This window comes from Podarcis liolepis (genome assembly GCF_965112155.1).
Source record: "Podarcis liolepis genome assembly, chromosome: 11".
Lineage (NCBI taxonomy): Eukaryota > Metazoa > Chordata > Lepidosauria > Squamata > Lacertidae > Podarcis > Podarcis liolepis.
Window position 1 is genome coordinate 29492738 of NC_139565.1, and position 19117 is coordinate 29511854.

Consider the following 19117-nt stretch of genomic DNA (forward strand, 5'->3'; position numbering starts at 1 on the left):
TTATACTCAACAATTTTTCACAATATTATGAGATTTTGTTTTCTTAATGTACATCAAACTTGTATATAACTGCCAATTTTCCTTAGATTTCTAAAACTTTTGCATAATAATTCTTTTATTTGAGGAAACAGTTGTTGTTTACTTACATTGAATACTGTTGTAGGAACTGCCGTGTGGTCTTTGGAGAAGATAAATCAATCCAAAAATCTTTTTAAAACTGCAGACGTTTTCAGTTGAATTTCATCAGTTTGAAGTTTTCCTTATATCCATCTGAAGCACAAATTGTTCTGTCTATTATTACAGGAAGTTGATCCTAGAAGGCATTTGAACTTGTACCCTTACAGAAAGAGATGTTCTATGAAGCATACAAATGGACCTATTAAAATTAGTTGGACTAAGTCAGATTCTTAACACAAAACACGCTCCAGTGTTTCACAATGCTGTGTGAGCTTTTAACACACCCACAGAGGAATACTGCCATGAAAACAAAAAAAGGGAGCGTGACATAGGTAATCTCTCCCCCCCCCAACTGTCTTCCAGCAGTAATACAGTGGTGCCCCGCAAGACGAATGCCTCGCAAGACGGAAAACCCGCTAGACCAGGGGTCTGCAACCCGTGGCTCCAGAGCCGCAAGTGGCTCTTTTACACCTTTGCCGCGGCTCCGGGGCGGATACTAGCGAGGGGAGGAGGCGCATTGTGCGCCCCGACACTCCCCACTGTGGCGGGCTCTGTACTGGCTGTGACGTCGCATGGGGGCGGTGCGTGCGTTAGTCACGCACCGTCCCGACGTTACCTTCCCGTCCACTGTCAGATCGCGGCTCCGGAGATATATTTGTTTTAAATGTCGCAATGGTTTTGCGGCTCCCAGTTTTTTTCCTTCGGAAACGGGTCCAAGTGGCTCTTTTTGTCTTAAAGGTTGCAGACCCCTGCGCTAGACGAAAGGGTTTTCCGTTTTGGAGGTGCTTCGCAAAACGAATTTCCTATGGGCTTGCTTTGCAAGATGAAAATGTCTTGCGAGTTCCTGCGGGGTTTTTTTCCTCCCCCCCCTTTTCCCAAGCCGCTAAGCCACTTATCAGCTGATCCTAAGCCGCTTATCAGCTGATCCGCTAAGCCGCTAAACCGCTTATCAGCTGATCCGCTAAGCCGCTAATAGCGCTAAGCCGCTAATGGGCTTGCTTCGCAAGACGAAAAAACCGCAAGACGAAGAGACTCGCGGAACGGATTCTTTTCGTCTTGCGAGGCACCACTGTAATGTCCTAAAGAAAGTCATGTCAAGAGAAAAAACACATTGGAAACATTTTACCCAATAGGTTAATTTTTAAATCAAAACTAAGAAACTGACACAGACAGTTTTACAGTAACCTTTTCAGCCCAAAGCAGAATTCTAATGTGTCTTGGTGGGTGATAAAATATCCCAAAATAAAGCCATCCATAGTGTGTCAGAAGAAGGGACTTACCTGCTTCTGTTCATTTTTTGCTTTAAAAAACCACATAGGAATTATTTACTCATTTCTATCCCATTTATTTATTTATAAAATGTATAAAATGCTTAGTATGAAAATAAATTTCTTGAATGCTTTATATAAAACATTATTAGGAAAAAATTAATAAAATTTCATATAAAAATATAACAATTTTTAAAAAGTTAATTAAACACAGAACAAAAATATGTAAAACTGAGCAGTGCTCAAAAATAAAAAATTAGTTTAAGAATTAGAAATCAGAGTCTATGAAATCTTTAAGAAGCATTTATAACTGGTTACTATCTCCACCTCCTGAACCACCTGTTGAAAGGCATTCCAAAGGGTGAGTGCTACCACTGAGAGAGCTCATTTATGTGTTGTCACCAAGTGACAGTCTGCTGGTCATAGAATGACTAGCATGAGATCCTTGAAAGATCTTAAGGCTTGGCTTGGTCTGTACTTGGGAGGTGATCTGCTACATCAACACTGGGATTTAACCCCCCCCCCACACAATTAGTAATGTTCAGTTATTTTTCTTGGGATTTTTTTGGGGGGTGGGGGGGTCCTGGGTGCTTTAGTTTGGAAAGAAAACTGTAAATGGTAAAGTGAGTGACAGTTGTGCAGGTGATGACAAATTAGATCATATTGTAGAACTACTGAATAAATTCTGCAATGAAAAAGTGCACTCAGGTTGGATTTAAGCTGTGTTTTTCGTTCAAAGGTTAAGTGGTGAGTTTCTTCATTTTAAGACTTTCTGATGCTTCTGATTATGATAAACCATGAGAAAATAAGTTTTTATAAATTACGCATCTTTTTCTAGGCTATACTGTTTTGGGTGAAGCATGCCTTCAAATATGGTTCAAAGCCTTGAACAGAGGAAAAAAATGCAGGCCAATTTTCATTTTTACAGAAACTGTTTTAAAAGAGAGTCATTGTTAGGGGAATTAGTATTATTGTGAGCTGAAACTAAACAACTTCAGTAGGGTTGAAAATGAAGGTTTCAGAGTTCTGCCATTTTTTCCTCCAAGTAACAAATACTAAAGGTCTGCTTTAGATAAAATTCTAACTTCTTCATCATTCTAATTTCGGGGCAGCCAACATGGTTCCCTCCAGGTGTTGTTGGACTACAATTCCCAATACCTAACCATTGGCCATGCTGGCTGGGGCTGATGGGAGTTGGAGTTCAACAACATCTGGAGGGTCACAGGTTAGCCATTTAAGGTCTATGCTTTATTCAGCTAGGTAAGAGTCTATTGATGGATCAGGAAATTTAAAAAGTGCAGAAATGGGGAGAATTGTTTCAGCACTGTTTCTCTCTTTTTTTAAATATACATTTTTATTAGTTTTTACATATATTTTCCAAACAGAACATCTCATCTCATCTTATACAACATTTTGGCTATTTTAGCCTGAGACTTTCATCAGCCATGTCTAATGATTTTCAGACCTCATCTCTTAATCTTAAATTTGTTATCCTAACTATTACATTTAATAATCCATAATTTAAAATCCATTCTCATAAATCTTTTCTGAAATATTTCATACAGTTCTCCTTACAAAACTTCTTGTAGTCCTACAACCATAGTCAGTTGGTTACAATTGTCTTTCAGATAACTCATATATTTACTCCAATCTTTCAAGAATTTCTGGTCCCGCTGGTTTCGAATTCTCCCTGTCATCTTATCCAATTCTGCGTAGTCCATCAGTTTCATCTGCCATTCCTCTATCGTCGGTAGTTCTTCCTGCTTCCATTTCTGTGCCAATAATACTCGTTTCACACTGTTTCTCATTCTCATCCAAAAAGTGTTTAACAGTCCCACCAGGTGAAGGTAAAATTATTCCTATTCTTCTGCAAATCTCCAATATACACTCTCAGGTGGGCTACTAGATCCATCTCTAGATTGGATACGTGCAAATAAAAGCTCTTAATTCCCCATATGTACATGCATTTCATGTATGTATGGTAGAAGTATTCATTTCAGTGTCTGATTCGGGTCCATAGATTTGGGAAGGGCTTGTGAAAACTTCCCTGCTCTCAGAAAGCCTTGTAGGTTTGAAGTGTATTTGGCTTCAGAGCCAGGGATTGGTCGTTCTGGTGGATTCTTGAAGAGGTATATCTTATTTAATTATAATCTTTATTGTGGTCCATAACATGGATTCAGAATAAAATACAGATTCATACAGACAACCCCCCAGGAAAGGAAGACCGAGCGTTATTTGTTTAGTCGTGGGTATGTTGATTTTTGATTTGTATGACTACTGAGGGAAACTTTGCCACGGCCATTGTAATATCATTGGACTTGCCGTCCAGAAGATATTTGATATAGTAGGCTTCAGATTGATCCGGCCAATTTGCCAATAGTGGTTTAATCAGTAGTTCCCTAGCTTGATCATATTGTCCCCAATGCAACAAAATATGCCTCATGCAGTCGACGTCCTGAGACATCGTATATCTTATTTGTTACAGCAAGCATTTAGCATGTATGTTCACACTTTGACTGAGAGTCCAAATCCAACTGCACAGTTAGTTCCCTATCCAATAAGGGTTTGTGCCCATGCGTCTCTATTAGTATGTCTCTTAATTTCCTGGTGCTGTATGGGTGGTTGTTGTTGTTGTTTTAACTGAGGGGACTTTTAAAAGTGAGATGTAAGATAAAAAGTAAAAAATACTTACTTGCATACACTAGCTCTTGTGCCTGCCTGAAACAACTCTGGATTTTTGTCTTTAAGTTTTATATGATTAAGTTGGTCATGATAACAGTTTAGAAAATATATTTAATAAAATACTGAATGTAAAAAAAAAGTTCTTCCTTATCCCAAACATACATATACAAAAACAGGAAATACTGAGAGCATAGACATACAGTGATACCTTGGTTTAAGAACAGCTTAGTTTATGAACAACTTGGATTAAGAATGCTTCAAACCCAGAAGTAGGTGTTTTGGTTTGTGAACTTTGCCTTGGAATAAGAACACGTTTCACTTCTGTTGAGTGTGTTCCATTTGTAAATTGAGTCCGCCGCTGCTATGGGAAAGCATGCCTTGGTTTAAGAAAGCTTTGGTTTAAGAACGGACTTCCAAAATGGATTAAGTTCATAAACCAAGGTACCACTGTATATGTTTTATTTCCTTTTTAAAAAATGTGTGGTAGTTATATATTTATTCACAATACATAGTGCCTATTAAAATCTGATTGAATGGATTTATATCCAAATGAATTTTATACAGAAACTTTATAAGTAGGTAATTAGTCATAAATTTGTCTAAGTTCAGTCAAAGATTGCTTAAAGAAAATTGAGAGGGAAGGTTAAATGCTTGGAGTAATATTGAATGACAGGCTATATAAGCCCACCCTAGCCCCCATGCCAGCAAAGGAAAACAATGAGATGACAGCTCTAGTGTTTGGAGAGAGGTTGTTAACGACAGCTTATTCCTTTATGATTTCAACTCTTGACAGAAGACAGGTCTGCTTGTTGCATCATGGCAGATGTATCATTACCTTCTGGCCCTGTCATGACTGAATTGGAATAAACCCACTTGCAGTTCTGAAAATCCAATTACTTTGTGGAAGTTTGGGCACTGTTTCTATGATTCATGCGTACTTGTGTATAAACCTCATCTCAGTGGCTGTTTACTTCTCAATTCTAATAGCGTTCTAAGAATTTTAATTCTGAAGATCACAAAATGAATTAAATGTATGGTGGTGTTTTCTTTGTGTCCTGATAAAGCATTATTATGGTCATATAATATCTGTAGCATTATTTTGTTGCAACTTTCTCCATTAAGCTAGATATATATGTTTTTTGAAAGGTGCATTTTTCTGTTAACCATTAAGCATTGGAAAATGCCACCTAGTGAATATTTACAGTATTTTATGTTTCTTGTATCTGTTTTTCATTTTGACAATTAAGTGGTATTTTCTGTGGGTTCATATTGATATTAGAATTCAGCATTTTTACCACTTTAACTTGTGGGATACCTCACAGTGACTCTGGAGATTAGACAAGAGAGAGAGGAGGTGTGGATTTATGAAAGTATGTCAAAAGCCTTGGGGTTTGGGTATGATCAGAATTTCAATGGAGGTTGAGATGAGTTTAAATGCTTCGAAGCCATGCATAAAAATCATGTTTAATTTCTGTCATATTGTTCTTTTTTAGTCACTCTGATGTCTTTTTCAAATCTGCTTTTCTCCCGCTTTGTGCTACCATATCCAAGATCTGTGTCCCTCCCCCGCTTTGTATTTCATTTTAACTGCTGATCCCTTTTCTGTGGTGCTTCTGCCTTTAATATCAGCTGAAGAGGCCTGAATTGCTGAATCAAAGCTGTTTTGGGAGGGATACAGTGTTTAAGATTGTTCAGGGTGAGAATCTCTGGGTAGAAGGTAACACTTCCTGCAGTTATAATCAATGCACTTGACACTTTCAAAGGGAGGAGAAGCCATGACTTGCTCAGGGGTTAAACTTTTTAAATAACCTCCCCAGGGAAAGATGCCGTCAATAAAACATAATAATTAGTTGAAGATTCTTGAGTGGAATTGGTTAAGAATAAAAAGATTAGAGACAGGGAAGGTCTTTACATTTCTTTTGTTTCTTAACCTTTAACTTTAGTTTAAATTTAATGTAGCTCTTAAGAATTAATCTGTTTTTACTGTCTTTTAGCTGCAGAAATCTGTGTATCTTCTTTTTAACAATAAAGTAACTGTCACAACTCATGGTTCTTCCTATGGCCAGTAAACCCACCTCTTTCCCCTTCCTGTATATACAGCAGCATTCAACTAAACAAAATATATAGAATAAATAAAAATAGATTTTTCAGCAACATTTAGTCAGTTTTACATATCTACATTTAACATACCCATGCGGATAAAGGTCAAATGGAATCTGTAGCAGTTGAAGGCAAGGGCTTGGAGTCAGTGAAAATAAGAAGCCAAATTTAGGCTGTTTTCATATATTATTTTTGAAATATCTAGTTGCATGTTTAAAATAAAAGATTTACATACTTCTGCATATGGTATGAAGCTTGTGGTTTTCAAATTCAGGAGGTTATTTAAATGCCTCCAAACAGTGTGTGGGAAATACTAAATACTGATAAATAATGTATGAATTGGTTTAGTATAAAAGAGTCCTAACCTTCATTAATTATTTATTTAATATTTCCACTTTAAGAAAATGTAAAGAAAAATGAAATCATGACTGTAGTTTGGGATAGTAACCCATACATGGCTGAGGTGAATATGTAAGCTAAATATTTAATAAATAAAACACTGATTGTTCCTCTTCCGTGGTGCTTTCAAACGGTTCATAAAGAGTTGAGCTTTATTTTGTATACTTTTTAAATACTTACACAGTTATGAATTTAGAATTTCTCTTACAATTGCCATACACTCTTAATTCCCTTCCATTTTTCATTGATATTTCCATTCTCCAGACTGGATTACCGCAGTTTCTCTTTGTGGGGCTGCCTTTGAAGTTGGTCTGGAAGCTGCAGCTAGTGCAAAATAAAGCAGATTGACTGCTTACTGGAGCAGGATATTGCTAATGGGCTAATTTCAAAGTGACAGTTTTGGGGTGTATGAAGTCCTATACTGTACAGCTTGGGACGAGAATACCTGAAAGATCATCTCACCGCTTATATACCCAGTTGATCACTGCGCTCTGCTAAAAGATACTAAGCCCTTGGTATTAGACAAGTGGTTTTCAACCTTTTTGAGAGCATGGCTCCCATGCCCAACCACATTCTTTCTGTGGCTCCTCTGTAACAGAAGCCACTTACACTGGGGTTCCGTTACAGGATACACATAAGTGGGGATTTGCCCATTCTGCCCCCACTCCATCTCCCCCACCCCTTTTCGGCACCGTGTAAGTGGGAGAGCATGTGTTGACAGGAACCAAAGTGACACCTCGCTCTGCAGGGCCAAGCTGACGCCCCAGCCTGCCTTTCCCGAAATTAGTGTGCACATGTGTGGGGAATGGAGAGGGCAAAACAAGATCAGAAGCAGAAATATTTTGTTATTGTGGGGAAAGCAAGAAACACACAGCACAGGTTTTGCAAACATGGTTCTGCTCCCATAAAGCTGAGTGACTGTTACAGAAAAGGAGGGTTGCCGGGGGGAGGTAGAAAGAAATAGAGGAGAAGGATGTTGGGGATAGGAGAGAGAAACACACTGCTCATTTTTAGGGTTACTTTTAAATCCCTACTTATAGAGCACACACACATCCAGGCACACATACCATTAAGCTACTTTGCTGTTTTCTCAAGCCCTTTGTGTAAATCTAAGGAACTGTTAGTTATTGAAGCTGGGGAAGATTTTTTGTTGTTGTGAGGAAAATATTTTAATAATAATAATAATAATAATAATAATAATAATAATAATAATAAATACTATTTTTTAATTTATACCCTCCCCTTCCCGGTTCAAAAACCGAGCGCAGGGCGGCTAACAACAAATTTAAGACACTTTAAGAAGTAAAACAGTCATGCAAAAGTGTTTCCCCACTTTTTTGTGGCTGTTATATTTTGGGAAGAAAATGGGCTGCAAGTTAAAGCTGCTGGCACCCTGGAATGTTCCTCAGAGAGAAAGAGTGAGAGATATAATGCAAGAAGATATGGGCTGCAAGTTAAGGAAAGGACGCCCCCTGGGGCTCCCCTGCACTCAAGTCACCCCAGGGTGCCACAGCACACTGGTTGAAAACCAATATATTAGACAATTTATCGAGAAAAGTTGACAATTTTACACAAGTATCTCTGCATTTGCTAAAGTGAAGAAGAATATAGCATGATGTTCTGCCATGGTGTGCTCTGTGATCTGGCAAAATGCTTTATAAAGGTTCTGAGGCTGGACTACAGAATATCCAGAAGATAGTCATTTTGTAATTAGTATACTTTTATTATACCTCTTTCAAAACTTTACCAGTCAGTTTATCAAGATTTGCTTTTTAACTGTTCAAATGCCAGCCCTAATAGGGGCATATAAATGTATTTATGATTCAGTCCAACTGCCAAAGCAAAGTTGATTTTTTTTTAAAGCATGTGTCATTATTTAAAATACCTTGCAATTCAACAGGGAGAAGTGCTTGCTAATTCAGACCATTAAATGTATAGTTCAGTAACATTCTTCTGCCTGATAAGCAGCAGAGTATAGTTCTATTACAGAAATTGAAGTGTTTTAATCCTGTCATGAACCTTCCTACCATAAGTAATCAAGGAATAAATTTGGCATGGGGTTCTCATGCAAAATTATGTGGTTTCATAATCTTTTGAAAATACGTCATTCTTTTGAATAATAATAATATGTCATTTTTGATCATTTTTTTAAAAAAAAGTTAAATAGTTCTATGAGAACAAACTGTAATTGTTGATAATTGTCTTTTTTCTTGAAATTAACAAATTATAACATCAAAACATTTCCATTGAGGTATGTAGTAGGTCATTTGCTGCTGCAGGCATTTTCTCTCCCTTCAGGATGTGCTTGTTTAGTTTCTCTCACTTTCTGCCTGTGGCACTGTATAGTGAAATTCAGACATGTTCTTTCCCTCCAAGGAATCTCTAGGGTTGAATATAACTTATACAAAATTAATAAATGGTGTTGCTTTTTCATTATCACCCTTCCAGTGCAATTTGCTATGTGTTCCCTGTTTGGGAAAAAAATATTGTTTAGGTTACATTTCTTATAGGAAAGCAGTGTTTCTACTTTAAAAAATTACCGTATATGGGGAAAGGGTGGCTAATGGAGTGATGTCATAACTATGATTGCATATAACTGTTTTTGCAGTTGTGTGGTGGGGATGGGCAGAGCTACAGTACAAAAAAAGGCATGATGTCTGAACAAAGATATTGAACATGTTGCAAGGCCTTAAACCTAAAAGCATAGTCAGCAGTGGAAAATTAGGCTCAAATATGGAATCATAAGGCTTGGAATTCTACTAGATCAGCAACCACCTTCTAACTACAATAACTTCACTAAGCTACCACAAAAGCACAAACCTATGCACTGAAACTTGTTTGAAACTAAGTTTCCTGTTGGCTGTAGCTATCCAACAGAAAGATTTTGTACAAATGAAGAAAGCAACCCCTTTTATCGTTTGCAGAACCTTGATTGACGTTGGGACATGGATCACATCACTGTGTCGTGGTTTCTACCAGAAACCCTCAGGAGCTATAGTTCGAGTTCTGTAACCCCTGAGAGAACAAGAATCTCAAGGGTTCCTTGGGGAATGGAGAGCTACCAGTTTCAGTGTATATATAATGTAAGAGCACATAAGTAGATGGATTTTAGATGATATTTCTTAATTTGTTTGAAACTAATTCTTTCTGTTTACAAATGACAGGTGCAATTGCTATTTTCTCATAATGTTGAATTATGAAATTCCAAAATATTTTATATTGGCACTCGGACATCAAATGAGCACATTTTTTTCACATATCAGAATGAGACAAATGTGGCTTCTGAGCATGCTACCAGGCTCATGGAAATATCTTGGTTATTTCCATTTTATAACCTTTTTATGTATTATTAAACTTAAAAGCACTTTAAAATTGTTTTAAATTTTGGTGGATGTGTAAGTAGTAAGATAAGGAAGAGGAAATGAATCCCCGTGACGGGGTGAGCTCCCGTTGCTCAGCCCCTGCTCCTGCCAGGCTAGCAGTTTGAAAGCACGCCAAAGTGCAAGTAGATAAATAGGTACCGCTCCGGTGGGAAGGTAAACGGCGTTTCCGTGCGCTGCTCTGGTTCGCCCGAAGCGGCTTAGTCATGCTGGCTACATGACTCGGAAGCTGTATGCCATCTCCCTCGGCCAATAAAGTGAAATGAGCGCCGCAACCCCAGAGTCGGTCACGACTGGACCTAATGGTCAGGGGTTCCTTTACCTTTACCAGGTGCACCAGCTTTCACAGCACACAGGTTTCACAGACTAATGGCTGGTGAAAAAGGAACCTTCTATCACATGTGGTGGTTCTGTGAGGAAACATTCAATTTTTGGACTGAAGTTTTCCAGGAAATTGGTAAAATAACTAACCAAAAATACAGGTGAACTCCCAAATGTTATTGTTTATTTTTGATGGTTTTTTGCAAACTATTTTATTTAAAGCCTTAATTATGTTTTGCATTGTACCAGCCAGAATGGTAATAGCCAAACATTAGAAACAATCTCAACTTAATTTATTGAGTTTTTGGTACAAGGAAATTTGGCCTTGTTGAAAAAACTGACATTTAAACTGAAAGAAAAGGACCAGAAGCAGACAAATTTTATACCATATTGTACAAGTTTATTAAATATGCAACTTTATTACACAGCACTTTTCAACCTTCAACACATGGGACTTTATAGAAAACTACTTTTGGTCAGTCAGAGAATGCAGGAAAGAATTGATAATTATCCTTAACATATGTGATACACACTATGATAACACGCTATGATCTCCCTTTCTATCCTCTCACTTGCTTTTCTCATCATAATGCTTACCCTCTCCCACATATATGGTTTATTTGGTTATTGTTTTATTGTAGCTCATATATGTATTACCTAAGGTGTGTATAAAACTCAGTAAATACAATTTAAAAAATGAATCTTGGTGATGCATGAGAGGATGACAGTTTGAAATTTCACATCATGAAAGAATTTACCGTATTTTTCTGTTGAAGTGAAATAGGTTTGTTACTTATAATAGTGTTATATTCAGTAATATTAAATATTGTGCAAATTGTTACGTGTTCATATTTTTTCAGAAACCTTTGACAAAGGTACCAAAATTTTTTGCAAACAGAAAAATGTTTTCTTTAGTGAGATCTGTTGACTTTCAGACATTGGGTTTGTCTTTTGAATTCCAACACTTATCATCAGGAGAAACATGACGAAGACTAATCTAAAGTACACTTATCTAGGAGGAAGCAGCATGGAACTCAGTTGAACTTACTTCTGAATGGACAGATACGATGATCACAGTGACATTCTGAAACTGTGGAGGTGGTGTTGGGGGTTGCTGGTGGGGGGGGGGTGGAACTAGAAAAAGCTTCTTCCCTCCTGCCAATGAGATCTTTCCACTGGAGCAAAGTTCTACCATGTGTGGAAGGAGTCTTTCCATCATTGATAGATGAAGTCTTGGTCCAACGCAATGTGAGATAATATGCAACACCGGCGCCAAGTGGGGGGGGGGCAAAGCTCCCCCCAAATTTTCAGTGAAGGCCCCCCCCGTTCTGCGGCAGCAGCGCACACACACCACAGGGCTTGCTTGTGTCACACATGCACACTGCGGGGGACGCACGGCACAGTGCATGTTTGCACGATGTGGTGATGTTGCACAGCTCCGGGCCCCCTCAATCAGTGTGTCTGATATGCAAGATCAAAGATGTACTATTTCAAATATTTGATCGTGGTAGTTTATGTAGTAAATCCATCTATCAAATGTTTTTGTTTTAAAATTTATATGCCAACTTTCTACCCCAAATGGGAACTTGAAGAGTCTCACAATGAAATAAATAATGAACACAAGATGTTGATAGCACAACCAAAGATTAAAACTGTGAAGAAAAAATAAGAGCAAATACTGTAGTTGTAACTGCAAGGATGAAATTAGAATGTCTGCGTTACTCACATTCTGTTGACATTGGGAGCATATAGGATTAATTTTCAAGAGTTAATAAGTGGTTGTAGACTTACATTTTAACTGGTAGCTTATGTTTATTATATTTAAAATATTTATTAATGAGTGTCCTATGCAGAATAAAACATTTAATAGCTATAATTATTGAAATAGGCTAATTCAGATATTGGAAGCATTGCTTTCCAATGTTGACTCATGCACCTTCATAAATGTTGAATTTCTCATGCCTGTTTGATTAAATAGGCAAATCTATCATATATATTTTTAACCAGATGACTTTCACATAATGTCTATTTCCATGTTCAGCTAGGCCAATTGTTTGTTTTATATCTTGCACTGTGTATTTATCTTCTGACTGTATTTCCCATGAGTCTCTGGTAAGTAGATCATGTAATCTGAAAATAATTTAATTTAGAACTGTGGGTGTAGGAGGCGAGAGAGGACTAATTAAAGGACATATGCAGGAGTCCATCTGGGTTGCTAGAATCATCCTTCACCAACTAAAATAAGTAATTTCTCTTGGGAAATACTCATCTGAAGTTTAGATATTTTAATAATTGTCATAGATAAACACATATAGATAAACCAGAATTTTAGCGTACTTTAGTGACGAGATTCACTTTAAAAGGGTGTGTGTGTCATAAAAAGACTTTCACCACAAGCGTTATAGTGTATATATATATATCAAGCTTGAAATAGATTCATCCACAGCAGCTATGATATAATTGTAGAGTTGGAAGGGATCCCAAGGGCAACTGTTGGCTACTCATGTGTACTGTTCCCTCATGATTTCTCCTTTTTTCATTTCTTATACATGCCCTTCTTATGTCTCAGCTCCTCTGTAAGCTCCTTATTCAGAAACACTGGTTTCTTTTAAAAAATAAAATATATTTTATTAAAGATTTCCCTTGTTTACAAAAGTACATGCATTGTCTTCTTTCAGATTGTAAAGTATTTTCTATATATGATGTGAGACATTAGTGTTGTAAAAAAACAAACAAACCCTGGTTTCTTGCTTCCCACTTTTCTTCTTAGAATTGTCTGCATTTGTGCCTTCAGTATTTCACCTTTAAGAAATTCCCATCCATTTTGGACTCCGTTTAAGAATTTCTGACTATGGGATCTCACCCAGTAGTTCCTTAAGCTTTTTGCAATCAGCCATCTTAAAGTCCAGAGGGCATGCCTAACTATACTCAGCTTTCCCTTGCCTCTGTATAATGAAACACAAGAGAGTATGACCACTTTATTCCAGGGTTCCTAGTACTTTCACTTCGTCATTCAGTTCCTCCTCGTGAAGACCAAGTCCAGGAGAGATGACCTTGTTGCTTCTTCCAGCTTCTGGGAAATGAAATCGTCAGCAAAAGGCAATGGAGGAATTCGTTGGTCCTTACATTCTTGGCAAAGTTTGTGTTCCAACAGATATTGGGGTAGTTGATGTCTCCCATTATGACTATATCTCTTTGAATATTTGGTAATCTGCACTAGGAAGTCATCATCCAAGTCTTCAGCCTGGCTTGAAGGTCTATAGCAAACCTCACAGTGCTGTTACTGCTGTTTCCATCCTCCTTTTTTAATTCTCAATCTGCCTTCCCTGTTCCAACTCTTGGATCTCTTCAGATGTATACACACCCCTTACATATAATGCTCTTACTCCTCCCTTCCTGTTTGGTCTATTCCTTTTGAATAGGTTATACCCCTCAATTTCTATATTCCAGTCACGAGTCTCATCCTATCAAGTTATGTCACACCCACTGCTGTAGAAAGTATATAGTGGGATGCTGACTCCTTGTAGAGGAAAGTCTGTTGCAATTCTTATAGCTGGAGCCAGTGTGGTGTAGTGGGTAAAGTGTCAGACTAGAATATGGGTGATCTTGGGCCAGACATTGCCTCTCAGTCTCATCTACCTCACAGAGTTGTTGTGGGGATAAAATGAGGAAGGGGAGAACCACTTGCACCAACAAGCTCCTTACAGAAAACGTGGGATAGAAATGCAGTAAATAAAATAATAAATAATAGTCAAGTCTCTCCTGAGTAGACCTAAGGCGTTTTTCGCATAATGTTTGGTTCAAATTATTCCCCCCTTTTTACTACAGTGGTTCGAGTATATAAATATGGAGGGGTGTTAAAAGTGCATGGTTCCTTGAAAATGGATGCAATGGGGAGTGCTGGAAATATTGATAGTTTGAGCAGTAGTACAAATAATGTTTACATATTATACATTTTGGGTTGTTTCTTTGGGAGAACCCATTGCTAAATGATAGAGTATATTCTTTGCATGTGGAAGGTCTGTGGTTCAATTCCTGGCATCTTCAACTAAAATGTATCTTGAGTCGCATAGCTGCAAAAGACATCTGATTGAAATCTTGGAGAACCTCTGTCAGTCAGTGGACAGGACTGGGATTGATGCACCAAAGGCAGTTTCATATGTTAACATGATATGCTACTGATTCCTTAGTTCTTAACGTACTGTATGTGCAGCTTCCTTTTGGATATTTCTTCAGGTATATGTGAGTTTTCAGGAGAACGAAAAGATACCCATTTCTTATGAAACAACAGGATATGCAATTTGGTTATCAAAAATGTAATGAAGTAATGATTTTAGTTGTTAAGTGAAGAAATCAGCTGAATCTTAAGAAAATGTTTAAGAATACTTGAGAAAAATATTCAAATCTGTTGGTAGAAATCTAATTAAATGAAAAGGCTAATAAGATAAAATGTTAGTCTAAATGTGACTTATTCAGTTACCTTCCAGCTTATAATTGTTTTATGGTGATAATTAATAATGGGGACTGTTCTGGTTTTATCAGGAGGTATATACTTGTTCAGGTTTTGCTTTGCTGCTTATGTGGATTCTATGCTATGCAAAAGTTCATCACTTAATTGCAGTAAGTTTTCTCTGCATTGCTGAAGGGGCTAGGATATGCAGCTCTTCTACTAATTTTATATTTGAAAGCTTTTTCCCTATCCATCCAAATGTTTTTCTTATACAGTTGATAAAAGGTATGCTAATTCAGGGCTTTGTGGCCCTTTCCATTGTTTTCTACACTAATGAGTTGTACCCTCAGCCATAAAGAACCAATTCCATGCCGTGACCCTTGTCACATTTTCTTTGTGTGGTCTGACATTCAGGCACTGGTGATGGAAGCTTCTACCATTCAGCTATTGGTGTTCTTCCTCAGTGATGAGTTCCCTGATGTCAGTCTTATCAGCCACATTGCCCTGTATTGGGGGAAATTGTTGCTGAATGCTGCATGAGGCACTTTGCAGCTATTATCAACTGATACTTCCCTGCTTAGACTCTGGAGTTGACTTCCATACTGTGTCATCTTGAAGATGGATAGAATGCCATAGTTGGAGGTTTTGGTTTATGCTGTATACTGACTGAAGCTTAACAAATATTGTGACTTGGTGAAAACAATTTCTGAAAGCAGGTAGGATTTTTTTAATCCAAAATGGTTTTTTGGGGGAGGTTGGAAATGACTTGTTAAAATTAAGTTTGTATAGGTGTATACAATACGTAGCCTCTTTCATCATAGTTGTAAAATCATTAAATGCAATTGAAATGCCAGAGCAATCTATTCATCTATATATAAAGACAAAAATGGGGACTCTTCAACATATTGACCAAATCCAGGTTTTTATGTTTTGATATAGCTTATTTCAATTTCTCTGTGACTACTGTTAATTTGGTCTTATCCTGATTTTGCTTTTACTCAACAAACCTCAGTGAGCTATGTCAAGTGTTAGTGGAGTTCTTAGGAAGCAAAGTCTCCTAGAGCATTGGGAGTGTCAGGAGAAGTCTGGCTAAAGTAAAACCAGAAGGTTTCTGAGAGGGTGTTGAAACTAATGCAGATTAGGGTGGTTGTTTTCTGGGGTCAGTTTCCCAAACAACTTTTGGCAATGAAGTTGCTGATGTTACAGGTGGTTAAAATGGCAAGGGAAAGGATCAGGACTCTTTGGAGCTTCAATGATGTTTTTGTGTCCCTGGAGGAGTGGAAGGGAAAGAAAACCTTTTATAGCGAACTGTAGTCTACAGGTTGACAGCTAAAATGCAAGTCTGCCTTGTAAGTGGGATGTCAGAGCATTATCACTGCATCTTGCATCTTCAAGTACACATCCAACAGATCTTTTCTCTGTGGTGAATGGTTATTAAACTCATATGTACAGTAGATAAAGGGACGCAGGTGGCGCTGTGGTCTAAACCACTAAGCCTCTTGGGCTTGCCGATCAGAAGGTTGGCGATTTGAATCCCCGCGACGGGGTGAGCGCCCGTTGCTCGGTCGCAGCTCCTGCCAACCTAGCAGTTCGAAAGCACTTCAAAGTGCAAGTAGATAAATAGGTACCGCTCCGGCGGGAAGGTAAATGGCGTTTCCGTGCACTGCTCTGGTTTCGGTGTTCTGTTTCACCAGAAGCAGCTTAGTCATGCTGGCCACATGACCTGGAAAAACTGTCTGCGGACAGACGCCAGCTCCCTTGGCCTGTAAAGCGAGACGAGAGTCGCAACTCCAGAGTCGTCTGCAACTGGACTTAACTGTCAGGTGTCCTTTACCCTTTTACAGTAGATAAAAAGGTGGTGGCACTCTCAGAAGCCTATTGTGGCAAATTTGTGAGGCACTTTGAGGATAAAGTTGCTTATATTTGTTAGGGATGTGGGTGGCACTGTGGTCTAAACCACTGAGCCTCTTGGGCTTGCTGATCATAAGGTCAGCAGTTCAAATCCACGCAACCAGATAAGCTCCCTTTGCTTTGTCCCAGCTCCTGCCAACCTAGTGTGGGATATAAAGCTGTCAGTCAAGTCCAACATTCCGAGAGGACTAACTGCCTCTATGTAGCAGGCAGTTTTGTCAGTTGGTCGATTGGTTGGTTACTGCAAGGAGAGTTAACTGGTAACTGCTCAGATGCAGTCTTCTCATGACTCACTACTATCTAGTATATAGTTTATCTGTTCAGCTAATGCTTCAGTTAATGCAGCCAGAGCATGTGGACACCATGCTTGAAGTACAGTGGTCAACCAGCTATATTCTTAACCCTTGCCCTTCATTGCCATCCCAATCAGATGTGGCTGTGGAGATGCTGAACTGATTCTTAGATTCAGAAATGGGCTGAATGGTGGTCAATAAATTGAGACTGAATCCTGACAAGTCGGAGGCACTGTGAGTAGACGTTCATATGTCTGGGAAGTAGATGTTCAGTCTGTTTTGGGCGGGGTTACACTCCCCATGAAGGAACAGGGCTGTAATTTGGAAATACTCTTAGATCTAGCTTTGTCATTCCAGGCCCAGGTGGCCTTAGGGGTGAGGAAGGCCTTTCCCAGCTTTAGCTGGTTTTTCAGCTATGGCTATTGGATAGGAACAGCCTATTCAGAGTGATCCATACATTATAATGTAGCTGCCCTTGAACATAGCTCAGAAATGTGCCAGAGATTTGACTGGTGCAGCCAGGAGGGCTCATGTTGCAATGATACCCAAATAATTACATTGAGTACTCTTTGCTTTTGAACCCAATTCAATGTGCTTGGTACTACTTTTAAAGCCCTAAATGGCTTGCGAGCTGAATATTTAAAAGTTGTGCATTTCCCTGTATCAGTCTGCCTGTGCTTTAAGATCAGCAGAAAGACTTCTTTTCATTGTTGGTGGAGGCTTGTCCAGTGGTAGTGATGGATAGACCCTTTTCCATAGCAGCATCCTGTTTATGGAATGCCCTCCTCTTACAGGCAAGTCAGGCATGAACACAGTTGTGATTTCAGCTCTAAGTGAAGGTGTACCTGCTTACTTAAGCTTTTTAGGTTTTTAACGAACTTTTAAAAAACTGATAATTTATTTTAGGTTGTACTCCATCCTTGTATCAGTAGCGATGAGGGGCAGGCTATATAGATTTAAAATAAATGAATAAAAATAAATTATTTATAGAATCTGGTGCCACAAAATTTGATGGTCACAGGCTTAGATGGCTTTGAAGAGGAATTAGACAAATTTATAATAGCTAAGTCTACTAATGGCTATTAGTCATGAAGGCTGTATGTAACATCCCATGATAGATCATTTGAACCACCAAGTGGAGATATTCATCTCCCATTGTTAATATCCCGAAGCATATGAGAAGAAGAAGAATTTATTATTTCGGTCACAGACCAGTTCCAGCCCACATACAATATCAAGGAAGTCATAAAACATGATAGGGGTACAATTGAGTTTGCAATTGGGTATAACAGGGACAATACAGATATAGCAACAGTTAAAAATTTATAAATTAAAACTTAGTCACTAACATATAACCTAAAATTATCATTTAAGGCCTTAATCATTATGATAGCACAGCTTGTTTGCTAAGTTTTATGGCAATTGCACAGAATTTGGCTACCCTTAACGTGATCTCAGGATCCTTGTCCTCTACCAGGGATTTTAGACATTGAAGTTTGGATTCATTTGGAGATTTTTGCATAGCAGGGGTAATAAATACCGAGCGTATATCCCTGTAGAAACAGCAGTGTAACAAGGCATGAGAGACAGTTTCTACATCCATCAAGCCACAGGGGCAGACTCGTTCCGCGTATGGTTTACCCTCGAATCTGCCCTGCAATAAAGCGGATGGCAGCACGTTGAATCTAGCGAGGGTAAATGACCGTCTGTATTTAGGTATTTGTAATTTTGACAGATAATTTGGTGAGGTAAATCCTCTCCCATTAGCTTTTATTGCTGGGTGTTTATTCATCTCGCTCACATGGCATTGCAGTTCCACATCCCAAATTCGTCAGCGGATTATTGCTCTAGCTTTCTCATAACCTACACCTATCAGGGCCTGTGGGGAAAACCCCAAGCCTCTTAGCTTTTCATGCAGTGTAGCTTTCCATTTGGATTGGTAGGAATCCAGTAGGGTTAAGAATCCCAACCCAACAGGGAATAAGATAAGTTTTAACCAATAATGGATCTTCAGAATCCATATCTGAGCACTAACAAGGATTTGCCTGATCTCCAGGCGGACAGCTATGTTAGACACACAAGAAGGGATCCCTAGCAGGCAGTGATAGAACTTAGTTTGCAATGATTCTAAGGGAG

General features: G+C 38.4%; 1 protein-coding gene across 10 annotated transcripts in view; it reads left to right on the forward strand.

Moving 5' to 3' along the window:
- Positions 1-19117, forward strand: part of ARB2A (ARB2 cotranscriptional regulator A) — a 209396-nt gene that overhangs the window by 30632 nt on the left and 159647 nt on the right. The gene's annotated exons all lie outside the window — the stretch shown is intronic.